A 16094-nucleotide genomic window follows, 5' to 3' on the forward strand; every position below is an offset into this window, starting at 1 on the left:
GTATTGGTATAGTACATTTGTTACTGTTTATGGAAGAATGTTGAAATACTACTGACAGTAGTATATAGTTTGCAGTAGGTATATATATTTTTTCCCTATATGTCCTTCTATTATTAACTTCTAGTTGTACTGTCATACATTTGTTCTGGTTCATGGAAAAGATTTCTAATATTTGTACAGTTAATCAACCCATTCTTTTTAAAGATGGTTTTGTTCACACACCATACATTCCATCCTAAGTAAACAATTGATGGTTCCCTGTATAGTCACATATTTATGTGTTCACCACCCTCACCACTATCTATATAAGGGCATCTACATTTCTTCCACAAAGCAGGAGGTAGAGTCAACAAAGGTAGAAAGGCAAAAGAAAAAGAAAGAGGGAAAACAAAACAAAACAAAACATGACAGCTAGGAAGCAGCAAAAGTAAAGATAACCTTAAATCAAAGTAGAATAAAGAGTCAGACAACACCAATGTCAAGTGTTTCACACCCCTCCCTTATCTGCCCCCCCCACATTTACCTTGGTATATCGCCTTTGTTACATTAAAGAGAGCATAATACAGTGATTCTGTTAATGATAGTCTCTAGTTTATGCTGACTGCATCCCTCCCCCAATTCCTCCCCATTTTTAACACCTTGCAAGGTTGACAGTTGCTTGCTCTCCCTCGTGAAAGAACATATTTGTACATTTTATCACAATTGTTGAACGCTCTAGGTTTCACCGAGTTACACAGTCCCAGTGTTTATCTTTCCTCCTTTCCTCTGGTGTCCCACATGCTCCTAACCTTCCTCTCTCAACCATATTCATAGTTACCTTTGTTCAGTGTACTCACATTGCTGGGCTACCATCTCCCAAAATTGTGTTCCAAACCTCTCACTCCTGTCTTCTCCAATCACTCTGTAGTTCTCCCTTTAGTATTTCCTGTAGGGCGGGTGTCTTGTTCACAAAGTCTCTCATTGTCTGTTTGTCAGAAAATATTTTGAGCTCTCCCTCATATTTGAAGGACAGTTTTGCTGGATATAGGATTCTTGGTTGGTGGTTTTTCTCTTTCAGTATCTTAAATATATCACACCACTTCCGTCTTGCCTCCATGGTTCTGCTGAGAGATCCACACATAGTCTTATCAAGCTTCCTTTGTATGTGATGGATTGCTTTTCTCTTGCTGCTTTCAGGATTCTTTTACATTCTTGTATTTCGTTTCATCCTTAAGTTCCCAGAGATGTTGCTCATATTTTTTCATTCTTTTCTCCATCTGCTGCTTTGCATGTAGGCTTTCAGGTGTTTTGTTCTCCAGTTCCTGAATGTTTTCTTCTGCCTCTTGAGATCTGCTGTTTTGTTTCCATTGTGTCTTTCATCTCTTGTGTTGTGCCTTTCATTTCCATAGATTCTGCCAGTTGTTTTTTTGAACTTTCGATTTCTGACTTATGTATGCCCAGGGTTTTCTTTATAGCCTTTATCTCTTTTGCCATATCTTCTCTAAACTTTTTGAATTGATTTAGCATTAATTGTTTAAATTCCTGTATCTCAGTTGAAGTGTAAGTTTGTTTCTTTGACTGGGCCATAACTTCATTTTTCTTAGTGTAGGTTGTAGTTTTCTGTTGTCTAGGCATCTGACCTCCCAGGCCACTCCAATCAGGTTTTCGCAGACGAAGACAAGTTCAGGTCACAGAAGGAGGAAATATTCAGTATCCAGTTTCCCTGATGGTGCGTCTTAGAGGATTGACACACCCTGTGCTTTTCTGTCCAGCAAGTGGCACCTGTCAGCCTGTCACAGGCTGCTATAAGGGGGTGTGGCCCATGGCTCTCCTCTCCCAGGCGCTGGGGTCTGGTTCTGAATGTAAGGCAGGTAGTAGAGCTGGGCCCCTCCTCTTTCCTTCCAGGAAGCTATGCCCCCTCCAGAGATGTCATTTGCATATAAATAGATTCTTTGTTTCTCTGACTCTGCTGACTCCACCCTTGTCTGGGTCAGAGTGCTGCAATTTTAAAATGGCTGAGGCTTTCTTTACTGCAAAGCACTGTGAGCTGAAAACAGCTGAGGCTTTCTCCACTGAGCCACCCAGGTTGACAGAGAGAGAAAGGGACAGAGAGCCCCCGGATTCACCCGTAGGCCAGAGATAGCACCCAATCCTCTGGGCTCCCCATCCTGAGACAGATATGTCCCCTGACTCTCCCAAGGTCAGTTGTCACCAAAAGCCTCTGTCTGCTTGTTGGGGATTCACAGTCTGTATTGAGTGGTTAATAAAACCCCAGTTGGAGCTGGGCTGAGATACACTCGCTTGTTAGGAGAGTTCTGCTCTCTAGCACCGCGAGGCTTCCGTGATGGAGAGGCTCTCAGCTCTTGGCTCTCAGCGCAGGTCCACAGTTTTTACTTACAGATTTTATGCTGCGATCTCAGGCATTCCTCTCAATTCAGGATGGTGTACGATGAGTGAATAGTCACGTTTGTCTCCCCACAGTTATTCCAGGCTATTTACTAATTTTTCTATCATTTATGAATTGTTTCGGGGGGAGTAACAAACTTCTACTCCTCTCTATGCTGCCATCTTAGCTCCTCTCTCTGTGTGCTTTTAAGATGTTCTCTTTATCACTGATTATGAACAATTCAACTGTATATGTCTTTGTGTATTTTCGTCATGTTTCTTGTGCTTGGGCTTTATTGAACTTCTTGGATCTGTGGATTTACAGTTTTCATCAATTTTCAGAAGTTTTCAGCCACTATTTCTTCAAATAATTTTTCTGTCCCAGTCCCTCTTCAGGGATTCCGATTACATTACTATTAGGCCACTTGAATTTGTCACACAGCTAACTGATGCTTTTGTTCATTTTGTTAAATAAAGCCAGCAATGCATTTAATTTGATTTCTCTGATTATTCTGACAAGTACTCTTGTGGCTTCCCAACACCTCACATTACTTTCCCTTGAAGCACAGCTTATAGAGATACTGTTCCATGCCTTAGTTTCCTATTGCTGCTGTGACAATCTGCCATAAATCAGGCCAGAAGTCCATAATCACTTTCACCAGTGTGAAACATATGTGTTGGTAAGGCTGCACCCCCTCTGGAGGCTCTAAGGGAGAATATGTTTCCTTGTCTTTTCCATCTCTAGAGCTGCATTCCTTGCCTTTTTCAGCTTCTGGTAGCTGGTGATGTAACTTGGTGTTCTGGTTTGCTAAAGCTGCCATTAGGTAAAATACCAGAAATGGATTGGCTTTTATATATGGGATTTATTAGGTACAAATTTACAATTCTAAGGTCATGAAAATGTCCAAATTAAGGCATCAATGAGAGGATACCTTCACTGAAGAAAGGCTGATGGCATCTGGAACACCTCTGTCAACTGGGAAGGCACATGGCTGGTGTCTGCTCGTCCTTTTCTCCCAGGTTCTGGTTTCAAAATGGCTTTCTCCAAAATGTCTCTGGGATTCTGTCTCTCTTAGCTATTCTTTCTCAGCCCCTGTGCATCCCAGCTTGTTCTCCCAGGGTGTTTCTCTCTAAGCATTTGGGGGTCCTTTCTTAGCTTCTTTGGAGCAAACTCTGGGCTTCATCTCTTAGCTTAGCATCTCCAAACATTTTTCCATCTTCATCTCCAAGTGTCTGGGTCTGTGTTGGCCCCTGAGCTTTCTTAAGGACTTCAGTAAACTAATCAAGACCTACCTTGAATGGGTGGGGCCACACCTCCATGGAAATAATCTAATCAAAAGGTCTTACCCACAACTGGATAGGTCACACCTGCATGGAAACAACCTAATCAAAAGGTCCCACCCACAATAGGTCAGCACCCACAAGATTACATTAAAGAACACAGCTTTTCTGGAAGACATAACAGATCTAAACCAGCACACTTGGCTCTTGGTTTCTTCTTCTATCTTCAGCCTACCTCATAACATCATGAAATCTGTCTCTGCTGCAGCTGTGACATCACTTTCTCTCTTCCATGTAGTCAAACCTATGCCTGACTCCTTTTACGAGACCACCTGAATTGCACTTATGGCTCACTGATATAATCCAGGATAATATCTTCATCTCAAGGTCCTTAACTTAATCACAAGAGGATCTTTTCTTATATTGGAGAACTTTCAGTAGGTTCCAGGGGTTAACACCTAGATATCTTTGGGGCCAGGGGGCCATTATTCTGTCTACTACACTCAAAGCACATTCCACTGGGTGGAAATTGTATCACCCAATAGTATATGTCTTAGTTTCCTGGCTGCTATGACAAATACCACACAGTGGGTGGACTTAAACAATTGGAATTTACGGGCTCATGGTTTCAGAGGCTAGAGGGCTTGCTCCCTCCCAGGGTCTGTAGTGTTCTGGCTCAGCAAATATCTTGAGTTTCCTGACACAAGACAATGCCCTCTCCTTTCTCTTTTGGGTTCCACTGACTTTCTGGTTTCTGGTTCCACCCCTTGGCTTTCTCTCTTATAAGGCCTCTAGTAATAGGATTAAGAGACAACTGTCAATTGGCCATACCTTAATTAAAAATAACATCTTCAAAATGTCTTATTTACAATGGACTCACACCCACAAAAACGGAATTAAGATTAAGAACATGCTTCTTTTTCTGAGATATACAATTCAACCAACCCCAACATATATCTATGATTTTCTAATTTGAGTAGCTCAAAGCAAGAAGACCCAACTCGAGGCCTGGTTCTGCTGAAACTTTAACCCTTGGGTCTGTGGAAAATTATTTGAACTCTGTGCATCTGTTTCTTCACCTGAAACACAGTAGGAATTTCCAGAATGAACAAATGCTATGTGCAGAGGAGATTTCACTTTCCCCTTTTCTACAGTGAGAACCCGCATTTCCAATGCATTACTCATTTTCTCCTCCAGGTGGTGACGATGGACCTTTTCATCTACTAAAGCCAATGGCATGATGGTAAACGTGTCTTTCCTGCAGATATGTTGTATGGTTACCATCTCTTGTTTTTTAAGGTCACTTTCCCTGTCTTAATTATGGTTTTAAAAAAATCCTATTCCTTCTCTCCACTGTTCCCCTCCTTGCTCCAACTGGGAAAGCACATCTGAGTTGCAGACCTTATAGTACTGAGACTAAATGATTGATAATCTCCAGCATCACATCTCTAAACAGCTTTCTCTGGAGACCCCACTTTTCCTTGGGACAGTCTATAGCTACATCTTTGAAGGCCACTGACTCCAGTGGTTGCACTGTCAATAGCTCAAATGACAATTGGCTTCCTCTGGGTTTCTATCACAACCAGGAAAGCAGTAGTAAAGCAAAGTGTGGACACAACCCCAAGTAGTCCCAGCACCATGGGCATCTCCTCCATGGTACACATGGGAATGAAGTTTTTGTCCTCCATTTTAAAAAATTATCTTTTCTATATGTATTTCATTTTAGACTAATTTTTTTTTCTTCAATGTCTACTCTGACTTTAATCCCATTAAGTGTATTTCTCATCTAACCCATTGTAGTTTTCATCTCTAGAAGTTTGATTTGGGTTTTTTTTTTTTAATCTTCCATGTTTTTATTTAACTTTTTGAATATATAGAATATATTATAATATCTCTTTTAACATCTTTGTCTGCTAATCCTGTTACCGGACCAAGGTGGTGGATTCTTCTGCCCGATGCGCTCAAATGACCAATTCCTGAGACACCAGGGTTTCAAAAAGAGAAAGAGTTTTATTGCTAAGCTCGAAGCCAGAGAACAGATGGCCTATCATTCCAAAATCTGTCTCCCTGAACTGCAGTAATTCTGACAGTTTTAAAGCATCAAAAGATGGGCAGGTTTTAGGATAATGAGTACAGTGGCCCCAGATGATGTAACTAGAAGTGATTTAATTGTTGAGCATGTGCAGATTGATTACATGCTTAGTCACAAAACATATGTAAGAAAATGGTGGCCTTAATATGATGATGGGTGTAATTTTTAGTATTATAATGCAGTATAGGTAACTTGTAGGTTAAAGTATAAGCTACTGTGCATGCCAGGCAGGCCCATTTTGGCTAGATCCATCGGTTATCAAGATAACTTTGGACTTGGGGTGGGTTCGTTCTGGGCTGACCCAAGGCCCTTCATTAATAAACATTAGGGGCTGTCTTTAGTGATCATAAGACTTTGAAGTCGAAAACCTGGATAAATGAGTACAAGCGAAGGTTAGTCACAAGGTTTTTACAATCACAGGGGCAGAAAGAAGCAAGGATGCAAAGGAGCTGAAAAGAGGAGTTAAGACAGACGCCCAGAGACACTTTGGAGAAAGTCATTTTGAAACACAACCCGGGAGCAAAGGACCAGCAGACGCCAGTTATGTGCCTTCCCAGCTGACAGAGGAGTTCCTGATGCCATCGGCCATTCTTCAGCAAAGGTATCCTCGTGTGGATGCCTTAGTTTGGACACTTTTATGGCCTCAGAACTGTAAATCTATAACCTAATAAACCCCCTTTATAAAGGCCAATCCATTTCTGGTATTTTGCATAATGGCAGCTCTAGCAAACTAGAACACCCTCTGAGGTCGGGATTCCTGCATTTTAAGGACTTGGAGGGGCTCTTCCCCTTCTGGTTATGCTAATAAGGGATTGATGAGCTGCACTTTTCATTGGTTCATTTCAGGTGCCCACCTGAGTGAGGACTAGGTGTGTGAGGGCTTGGTGTACGTGCCATAAGGAACTTCTTGCTATGGGTCTTAGGGTCACCACCCCCTCCCTCCTTCCCTATCTAACCTGCCTCACTACCCTAGGCACTGGGCATACAGAAGTTGATCCAGATATAATCCTATCCTCAAAGAGTTCACAACTTCATGATTCCACTGAGCACTCGGCAGCAAAAGAAGCTTTTGTTGAGACTGCTTCTATATATCACAAGTTAAGAAGAATAAAACCAATCTTTTTAAAGTAGCATAAATCTGCATATAGTGGAGCTTAGCTGATAGAGCTACCGTGCTCATAAGCAAGTGAAAAAACACTGGAGAAAGACTTTAGTATCTTGTAGCTAATAAGTCCTTCTGCTCACTAGCTTGGTCACACAATACTCATGGGGGAAGGAAGCCAAAGTCTCTTTCTCCTTTGGGTCTCAGAGGCCCAGACATTATGTAGCTGGAAGCTTACCACCCAGACACTCAGCAGCTGCTGGGTAGACAAACACCTACTTCCCAGACAGCTAAGCTTGAACACTATCATTCCCGGTTTGTCCAGCCTTTCAGCTAGGCTTACCGACCTTTCACCAGGAGGCTGGTGATTGACATGGAGGATCCTCATTTAGGCCCTTATCCCAGCAAGAGCTTTGGGCCTTCAAGCTCTGCTGGGGTCATGATCTTGCTCCTCGTTCATCCCAGAGTCAACCTGCCTTCTAACCCTAGGGCTGTATCTTATCCGTGACCAAGCTCCCGTCAAGCCTGATGACTGCTTCCTACTTCTCTCTTACACCAAAACTGGTAACTACCTCCTGTTTGGATGGTTATTTTGTACGCAAATCTTATCTCTCTTGCTACACTAGAGCTTCTTGTTAATTGCAGCTTCCTGCTTTGGGCCCTGCCCTCTGCTGCTCTCAAATACTTAGCTTGAACATAGCTCCCGGCTCTTCCTGTCCACTTGCTTTAGTGATATCAAACCAATTTTTCCCCCTCTAAAAATCACTCTTGGGAGAACCGCACATGATGGGCCCCCCTCAATCATCACTGGCACTGGCTATCCATCTCAGCCCCCACCTCCCCTTTGGGATCCACTTTGGTCTGTGTCTCCCTCTTTGTCAGGCTTCTCTTTGGAAAAATGTTTTTCACAAGTCTTAGTGAGGATGGCCCAGGGGGTACTTCTAAAACTTCATGCTTTCCCTTTAGCAACGACCAGTCAGTAAAAACTGCTTGCTCTCTCAGAAAATGCAGCTCTGAAGCTACTACCAATGCAGGCAACCACCTGGAATGACCTTCCTGCCTGTGGCAGATTGTATTTTCCAAAAATGGCTGCAGTGATATCTCCCGTCCCACCTGCTCTTTTGGAACCTTGTCATGTCCCCATCAACAGGTGGAGCCTATGCCCCTTTCTTGAATTGGGCGGGTCTTTGTGACTGTTTCAACTAGTTGAGTACAGAAGTTCTGCTCTGACTTCTGAGGCTAGGCTACAAAAGGCAAAACAGCTTCCACCTGGCTCTCTTTGGGGATGCTTGCCCATGTAACCCAGCTGCCATGCTGTAAGGCAGTCACGGGGAAACTACATGTAGGCATTCCAGCTACAGCCCCAGCCGGGTTGCCCGCCACATGAGTGACAAAGATTTCATGACCACTCCGGCCAGCCACCATCTGAGAATTCTGTTATGTGACTTCTGAGACTAGGTTACAATGGCATGAGGGACTGTGCAAGAAATGCCCAGCTGAGCTCAGTAAACCCCATACACGAGAGAGTAAAAATAAATGACTGCTATTGATTTAAGCTATAAGTTTTGGGGTGGTTTATTACACAACCAGAGCACAGTCCGTCTCCCCATGTCCAAACCCTAAACCACCTGCTACTGCCCTGTTCACTAACATGTCATCTCTCCTGGAAAGCCTTGCCTGATTCCCACAGTGGAGGGGCTCTCCCCCTCTCTGAACTCCCAGGGCTCTTCACCTGTGCCAGTCTCCTACACCACTTCCATCCAGATCCACACTTCATCACCCTGCTCCCTATAAATTCCTGATTTGTGTCCTCTGGCATCCAGTCAATACCCAGCACATAGTGGGTGCTCAGTATAGGTTTTCTCTGTCAGCAGGAATGATATGGAAAGAGGTCTTGGGGCGAGGACATTTGCTAACAGTAAGAGGGTCTTGAGCTGGAGAACAGAGCTTCCACTACCACCAAATGCCTTATTCTCTGACCAGTGTCCCAGAACCTTTTTGGCTTCTTTGCTAGGAACCTATGATATCTTAAGTCAGGGTCAAAAAGCATTTTAGTATCAGGTGATCACAGGATTATCTACGCTGGAGGTTTTCTTATGGTTACAGATTGGACGGCTACTTCAGGCGTCTGAAGCTGCTGAGAAGAGTCTTTCAGAAATTCACCAGCAGGTGGCAACCTTACTCTTGGTTCTTTCCCTGCAAATTAAAATGAAACTAGCCTCATTCATTCCTTCACTCATTCATTCATTCATAAACTTCTAACTACAAAGGAGCTTTTGTAGTGAGCTACAAAGGAGAGTAAACTCCCTGGCCTCTGAGACTTTTCAGTCCAGTAAGCTCTGCGTGTCTTGTCTTTGAGTTGACAGAGTTCTCCAAAAGTCATTCAATCCTTCCTTCTATCTCAGGTCTAATTTCATACAATCGACCCTAATGGAGCAGAGCTATCAAGGGCCTTGCTTAAGGTCTGGTTATTTCCAATCTACTGAACTGCCTTAAACCAGTGTTGTATGGCCAGGTGACCACAGAGAAGGTGGGAGGGAGCCACAAAGGTGGAATGTTCTAGACCAGTAGGACAGAGTGAACCAATGGATTAAAGCAAGGGGGGAGCAAAGAGATCAGGAGCAAAGGAGCGCTAGAGTGATTAGAGCTACATCTGTCAGAAACACTTCTCCTAAATCTCCAGCCTGTTCCCACTTGGCCACACTTCCCCTTTGAGCCTCTCAGGTTCCTAACAGTAGTACCATGTACTGCCACTCCCCAGGAGCTCCCTTCCTCTGCTCTTGCACTGGCTTCTGAAAGAGGAACCTTTCCGCTTTCCCTTCCGCCCTTCCTGTTCCCCCCACCCCACCCCCTCTGACTGCGAGAGTCATAGTCACGGCATGGGACAACCCTGCTTTGGATAGAGGCAATAGCAGAGGAGGCTGCAGAGGGAGCAGAAGTGGCCCTACGTGGCTAACAAGGGGAGAGGAGGAGGAAGTGGTCATTTAAAAAGCTATCCAGTCTGCAAACAGTTTGGTGGTTCCTCAAAAAGTTAAACACAGAATTATCATATGACCTCAAATGCCCCTCCTAGCTATATACCCCAAAGAATTGAAAACAGATGTTCAAATAGGAACATGTACATACGTGCTCACGGCAGCACAGTCCACAACAACTAAAAGGTAAAAATAGTCAAAATGTCCATCAGAGGATGAATGGATAAACGAATTGCGGTATATTCATACAATGGAATCTTATCCAGACATAAAAAGGAATGAGGTTCTGATACATGCCACAACATGGATGAACCCTGAAAATAATATGTTCAGTGAAAGAAGGCAGACACAAATTCCACTTATATGAAATATCCAGAAGACATAAATCCACAGAGAGAGAAAGAAGATGGGGGGTTGCCAGGGTCTGGGGGTAGGGAGAAATGGGGAGAAACTGCTTAATGGGTAAGGGGTGTTACTTTGGAGTGATGGAAATTTTTGAAACTAGATAGAGGAGGTGGTTGCACAACATTGTAAATGTACTAAATGTCATGGAATTGTTCACTTTAAAAGCTACTTTTTTTTTTTAACTGATAAACCAGAGCAGAAAAAGCAAATACCTAGTAGCACAATCATACAATTGGTATACCCATGGAATTTACTGACGGTTGGAAAAATTCCTAGGGATATTCATTCTTTTTTGACACTAAAAATAAATAAGTTCAGCTGAGCAATTGACTGTCTAGCAGAATCTCAAATTCCTCTCTGGAGGAGGCCATGTGGTTTTTCTCAGGGAGGGCACAAAACTGAGAATAAAGGAGAGCTGCATTCTAGTCGGATAGCCTTGAACTAACGTCTGGACCTCAGTTTCTTTAATTATTAATAGATGCTTACTCTGTTGAGGGGGTGGGGGTAGAAAGAGACTGCTAATGGGGATGGATTTCTTTTTTGGGGTGATGAAGATGTTCTGAAGTTAATTTTGTTAATTATTGCACAACTCTGTGAAACTTCTAAAAAACCATTGAATTGCATAATTTAAATGGTTGAATTGTGTGGTATGTGAATTATATCTCAATAAAGCCATTAAAAATAGTTCATTTTTAAAATTAAAAAAAATTTTAAATAAGGCTATCCAGGCTGTTTCACAGTTTCCGTGAGGACCCAACCCTGAACCTCTCCTGCGAGTTTCTGAATCATCTTTTCCAAGATCCCCTGGAAAATTCTTTGTGCTTCACAGTATAAACTTCAGCTTGAAAATCAGAACAGGTTTCCTGGTCAGGAGCATCCACTTTGTTTCCTGGATCCCTGACATTCCTCTTTTCCAGATGGATTTCCCCTTTCCACTTTCCTCTAAGCATTTTAACTTGGTGACATTTACACACGGCCTCTTCAGGTTTTTCTTTGGCCTTTGTCCACCAGGTTCACTGCCCCTCTGAACTAAGCAATCCGAAGATTCCTCCTTGGGAAACATGGACACAGAGTGGAGGTCAGGAATGCTGGGTCCCATTCCACAGCTCCTCTTGGACCTGCCTCATCACAGCGTCACGGAACAGAAGATCCCAGCCTGGGCCAGGAGGAACCTTAGAGACCACCCACGCCCCACACGGGGCCTGTTCATACCCCAGGGGCCCACAGCGGCCTGCCAGAGCCTCCTGAAGCGACACTATGAGACATTTTCCAGAGCCCCCATTTCTCTAAACAGTTAATAACTTAAAACCTTACCTTTTCATTGAAACAAACACTTGTGAAAGAGAACACAAAATGTAAATAAACTTTTACAATAAAACCTAAGACCTTGGAGTGGGCTGATTCTGCCAATATCCCGAGCTCCTCCAGAGGAACACATCCACCCCTCTGCTGTCAGAGAACACTGAGGTGGTCCAACCTCTCAGCTCACACATGAGGAAAACGGACATCTAGATCACGGTCACACAGCTACTAAGTTAGCTAGTTACCTCTTCTAACCGTGGTTTTCTCACATGCAAAATAGGGGGTAAAATAGTGCTTACAAGTGGAAAATGTAATGTCTTAAATAAAACTATTTAAAATTGGAAAAGAAAATAGTGCTTACATCACTAGGTTACCATGAGGATTAAAGGAGTGGCTGCGTATAAAGGGACTGGCACGTAGTAAGTGCTCAATACATATTTGTTACTATTAATGTAATTTTTAATCTATTGATGATAGAGCTGGTTCTCAAACTAGATCTTTCGCCCACGAGTTTCATCCTGCATCCTTCAAAGTGTGGCAGCTCTTGATGATCTAAGGGAACTTGCTTTCCTTTGAGCTCCGTTTCAGCTATGAGATGCCTTTGAACACTCCCTAGAAAGTAAGTAAGGCAATGTCTGCTGAAAAGCATTCTAATCTGCACAGTGGAGACTTCACTCCTTGAATCTACATATTCTCTAAAGTCATTTCTTTAGCTCCAAGGAATTCTCAACCACTTCAAGAAGAACTTGGGGGGAAAAACCCACACATTTTCTGGGATGTGGGGATGGGGAAGGAGTACTAAATGGATTAGCCCTAAAGAGTTAGTGCACCTTTAGTAAGGCAGACTAAACGCCTTGACTGCCCCAGCCTTTCTTGACCCCTCTGTTCATTTTCTTCCCCAGTAGTCACCTCCACCCCAGTCTCCTTGGCACGGAGCAGAACTGACGCTCAGCCTGTGCATGTCATGGCAGCCTCCTCCGCCTCCTCCTCCTTTTTTTTTTTTTAACTTTTTATTTTGAAATAATTTCAAACTTACAAGACAGTTGCAAAAATAATACAAGCTCCATACAGAGAACTCCAACATATCCCCCACCCTGATACTCAGATCCATCAATTTTAATATTTTGACACATTCACAGCATTATTCTATCACCTATCAATTTATTTATCTATCTTTTGAATTTGAGAGTAGACTGCATACCTCATGCTCCTTGAGCACAAAATACTTCCATGTACATTTCTTAAGAAAAAGGATATTCACTTATGGAACTACCTTAAGCGTAGCTGTCGCAGCCCAAGAGGGCCATGCCAGTCCAGAGGCCAAAGAAGACAAGCATTTTCTGATACACAAACTTTTATTCAGGGCTTACTTACAGGGTGAGAAGTTGTAGAGAAATCATGACGGCTCTCTCAGGCTGGGCGGGCATCACATTCGCAGGGAATTGACTGCAGGAGGTAAAGAGGACAGAAAGCCTTTTATAAGGTTAAGACAAAGGCCTTCCTAAGGGTGGGGGGAGCAGGTCACTCTGACCTGAGAGGTGGTGCAGGAAGGACTAGAATAACACTTGAACAGTTACATTTTGCTCTTTTTGTGAGACTAAGAGCGTCTCACCTCCTGCCTGCTTGCATAAAGTTACATTTTAAGGTCAATTTACCCTTTCTGTCTTTACTGGCTTAGAAAGACAATAGGTTAAACATTTAGCTGCCTAGGTCATGCAGACTGCTGGGCACCAAAGATCTGCAGGCCTGTTTTGCCCAGGCCATGGGTTGCTATAGTAGTTATCAAGTTCAAGAAACTGAACATTAATAAAAACCTTACAATCTATATTCTAATTTTTTCATATGTCCCAATAATGTCCTTTTGAGTCTTTTTTCCTCCATCATTAGATCCCATCCAGGATCATGTATTGCATTTAATCATCGTCTCTTTTCGTTGTTCTTTCTTGTGCTTGTTTTTTCAATCGTGGCAATACATACACAACATAAAATTTTCCCTTCTGGCTCCCCCTTTTTTGAAACTCCTCCTCTTGGCTTCCTTATCATGGATTTTCTCCTTATCTCTCTGATCATGCCTTCTCAATTTCCTTTGTGGGCTCTCAGCCACCCTCAAACGTTAGCATCCCTCGGGTCTCCAAGCCTGTTCCTTCTCAAGCTCTCTCTAGACTGGGGACTCTCAAATCTCTATTTTCAGCCAGCCCCTCTTCTGCCCTCTGTGTCCAACTGCCTACCTGGATGGCTCCACCTGAGTGTCCCAGACATCTTGAATTCAACAAATCTGAAACGGAATTAATCTCTCCCTGCCCCTCAATCTGTGGCTCCTCTTGAATTATCTTGGTGAGTTGCCCAACTAAGAAACCAGGGACCATTCCTGACTCTTCCCTCACTTTCTGCTGTACTCTTCACCTTAGCCCCATAATTCAACTGCTCCCAAGTCTGGTAGATTCTGCCTCCTCTATAACTCTCAAACCCATCACCTACTCTCCATCCTCAGGGCAACTGCCAGTCGTCATCTCTTTCCCAAACTGTAGCAACAATCTCCTGATGGGCCCTCCTGACTCCTCCCTCACCCTCTTCTCATCCAGCCTGCACAGGAGAGTCATAGCTATCTTCCCAATATGCTTTTAAAACTGACCATTTCATTTCACTGTTTAAGACACTTTAATACTCCCACTGCCCTCAGGACAGTCCACCTCCTTCTAAGAGTTCACAATGGTTGCCATGTCCTTCTGGCGCCTGACTACCTGCCAGCCCCATCTCTCCCAGAACCTTGCCCTTCATCCTAGATGTCAGCTCTGTGGATGATACTTGTAGTTCCCTGGTGGAACAGTGCTGTTCCAAGATCATGTCCCTTAGCATTGCTTCTCAACTGTCACTTATGTTTCAAGACTCCATTCTTACCTCACTTTCTCTGTGAAAACTCTCCTGACCCTGTGCCTCTTCCAGAGAAACAGAACTACGCACTCATCCTTAGTCTGCTCACGGTACTCCAGACCCCTTCCCTCATGCCCCCCAGAAGACTCTGGGGCCTTGATATTTGTTTCCCTACTAGATTGTAAACTTCTTAAGGTTAGGATCCAAGTCATCTTCTTCCCTGTATTCCTAGCACCTAGAGTACATGCCCAGCACAGAGTAGGACCTCAATAAATGTCTGCTGAATGAATGGAAAGATGGACAGACGGATAGATGGATGGATGAATGGACAAGTGGGAAATCTCTGGCCCAGCTTGGGTCTCTAAGCTCCCTGGGATGTCAGGCAGAGCCAAGCCAGCCACATTCACTCACTCCTCCCTCAGCCTTACACTCAAGTCCTCCTCACCTGGGATCAATGGGAAAAAGAAAGACTTGCAGTGGGAAGGGAGAGAGATATGACAGGATGCTGATGAGGGAGGAAAAAGGGGAGAAGATGCCATAGAAGGTGGCAGAGGAAGTTGGAAGGCAGGGGCCCTGCTGCTTGCCTGTGGCACTCTCTACTTCATCCCCAGTAGCCACAAGTACCAGCCCAGAGGCACTGGGGAGAGGAGTGCACAGAGGAGAAGGTGAGGATACCGAAGAGTTTAGAAATCTTTAGAGTCCAGGAAAGCAGCTGAGCTCCTGTGCGTACAGGCCTCCTTCTAGAATCCCCAGTAGAGAGAGACCCTTGGTGATGAGCTCTGACTGCATTGTCTCCGCAGATGTGGGTACAGCTGACCGGGCAGTGCCAGCCTGGACACAGTTATGTGGCTGATATCAGCCAGCACGAGTATCTCTGCCCTAAGGAAATTTAGGCATGTGTGATGTCTCAAGCATTGATGGTGTCTACTGGCCTTTCTGTGATTTTAACACCAGGGTGGTGCTTATTTGCATGGTTGATAACCTGCACCTTTGACGCACCTCAATCCTTAATCCCAAAGGCCTTCCTCGTTCCCGGAAGTACTTTTAACTACAAACAGGTTATCCAAGACCAAGTCCAAAACGGATGGCCACATCCAGCGAAGGCAGCACAACAGAAAGATGAGAGATTCTGGAAAAACAGCAGACACAGCAGAGCCCACTTGGCTTCCTTTATCTCCAACTAGGCCTAGACAGCTCTTAAGATATTCCTTTGGTGTGTACAAAGTTTGACCATATATATGTCCTGGTTTGCCTGGGGCAGCCCTATTGCCTTGGTGTGATTATTAATGCTATCACTATATTATTCACTATTAAAGCAATCCAGTTTGGATGTGATCTTATTTTTATGCCACTCTATTTACAAGGTGCTTCAAGAGCCTCTGAGAGAAATCCATGTGTGACTGCAGTTATTGCCCTTCTTTTCCTGGACCTTCCCTGAGGACATTTCACAGCACAGGCTGACATGTCCTCATTGGGGAAAATCTATCAACAGTTCCACAGGCTCCAGAGAAGACAATCCCAGACCAAAGAAGGAAATGCAGGAGTTGCTCTTTCATAAAATCTTGGGCAAGATTCCAAGGCTCATCTCTCCAGAGTCCGGAGAACTGAGAGGAGAGGGGAAAATCCTATGGGACCACCATCTTTGGGCAGCGGGCCCATGGCTTCTGACACCAATTGTAGTTCTGCAATTTCATTTACCTGC

Source organism: Choloepus didactylus, chromosome 2, assembly GCF_015220235.1.
Source record: "Choloepus didactylus isolate mChoDid1 chromosome 2, mChoDid1.pri, whole genome shotgun sequence".
In the NCBI taxonomy this organism is placed as follows: domain Eukaryota; kingdom Metazoa; phylum Chordata; class Mammalia; order Pilosa; family Megalonychidae; genus Choloepus; species Choloepus didactylus.